The sequence below is a fragment of the Amia ocellicauda genome, chromosome 7, assembly GCF_036373705.1.
Source record: "Amia ocellicauda isolate fAmiCal2 chromosome 7, fAmiCal2.hap1, whole genome shotgun sequence".
Classification (NCBI taxonomy): domain Eukaryota; kingdom Metazoa; phylum Chordata; class Actinopteri; order Amiiformes; family Amiidae; genus Amia; species Amia ocellicauda.
In genome coordinates, this window is record NC_089856.1 from 44,230,583 (window position 1) to 44,232,556 (window position 1,974).

Sequence of the window (1,974 nt, forward strand, 5' to 3'; positions counted from 1 at the left end):
CGGGGCTAGGCCGCGCAGTGGCGCCGGGGAGCCGCAGAGGGGCGCTAGTGGGCAGCGGCGAGCAGGCAGCTCAGTGTGACAGAAAGCAGTGTACAAGCACAGGATTCAGGAGTAATTCAGTATTATTATGATCATGCCTGCTATGCTTTTATTCATAATGGACCAATCTTCTATGTTTATAGGCTTGCATATGTGCAGAACTGAAATAAGAACTAAATGCATGTCCTTTCGATTTAATTGTGTTGTCCTTTTTTCTGTTTCTCTACACCTGTACAGCTAATTTGTCATAATATGAGAACTATTTCCCTTGACTTTAATATCTTAGAAAAATAATATTTACAAGTTCATTAAGGAAAAATACATACTGACAAGTCTAGAGCTACAATTCTTGCACCGTCCCTCGGCCATGCTCTCTCCTGCATCCTTCCTGTGTGCAGGATTTAGCTTTCTTGTTCCTGACAGCACCCAGCTTTCTCAAGTCAGGGTTCAGACAGGGAATCAGGCCACCCGATTTAAGACCTCTGTCCTGTCTGAATTGAACTGCAAGCAATTGTGGGACATCCACATTTTGATATCACATTGATATAGTCTACTAATGCCTATATATTAAAGGCGTCAGTAGGATGTACATCAGCATATAAGTGTAACCGTACCCATGAGTAAGTTACACAGTGAAAACAAAACATGCCTGCTAGAACACAATGCCCTCTCTTTGACAGTCCGGCCGTGTGTTTGTTGTGTGTCATTCTCAGATCTCCTGGCTTTCCCTGGAAGTGTGCGATACACAGTCTAAACAGGTCCATTCTCTTTTCTAGATTTCTAGAGAACTGACATGTTTCCCTGAGGACTATTAATGGTGAAAGCAGTAATACGACTCTTCAGCACTGGTTTATTTAATTTATTTTAATGTTCAGCTGCTGCATGAAATAGACCTTGGCCTGGTTTCTACATTATTTTGATACCCGATATATCTTAATCCAATGTTGTGCACACAAAGGACTACATGTCTGCGAGACCTGGCTGAGTTTCTGTCACCAGTCTGTCTCTGTAAACAAACAGGTATCATGAAAGGGCATCTTTCATAATATTCGGTTTTATTTTCCGTGTGTGTGGGCAGGTGTAGCGAATGTGTGGCATCTGCCTTCTCGTGTAAAAGCCTTTATGTGGCAGCTGTGCATTAACCCCTCACAGGTTTCCTTCATGTGCAACTTCCTGTTCATTACTTTGTTTCTTGATGGGGTTATTTACTCTGCAGTCAAAACAGCTACTAGATCTAATGACAAAGTGACTCACGTACAAGAAAAAATATACTGGAAAAGTCCTGTAGAACGCATCTAAAAAAGAATACTAATTTGACTGCCCATAACAGTAATGGACTCCTGGAAGTGCCTTTGGAGGTTCTTTTAGGAATTAAATAGGAAAAATCCTGCCAAAATATTTGTTTTAAACAAGGCCTTTCAGCATACTTGACCTCTCCTATCTGAACTATAAGAAGTATTCCCAGGAATACTTAATGCTGCAGTAAATACTGAGTCTGTCAAACAAAAATAGAAATAGAAACTGTGAGAGACTCAAAACACGTACAATGTAACGTGAAGACAAACAAACAACATATTAAATAAACCTCTTTTGGAGTCACTAATCCATTTACAGTAATAGTTTAGTAAAAAAGAAAAAAAAAAAGTTTGCTTTTGATGATAAAAATGCGGTTTGTTTTTTTAAGCAATTGTCATTAAAATAATCATGCTTGTAATTATATGTGTTCACTATAATCAGGTTCAAATGAAAGGCAGGGCGTGCATTCTGGTCCTTTAAGAGTTAATTACGGGAGCCCATGTGAATACAATAGTCTGTGCTGTTGAAAAGAAAGCCTCCATCAGGTTTGGCTTTAGTGGTTCATTTACTCAGGCTAGGAGGTACAGACTCCCTCCATTTCAAGCAAGTACTGCAATCTTGTTTGATTAAACACTTCTC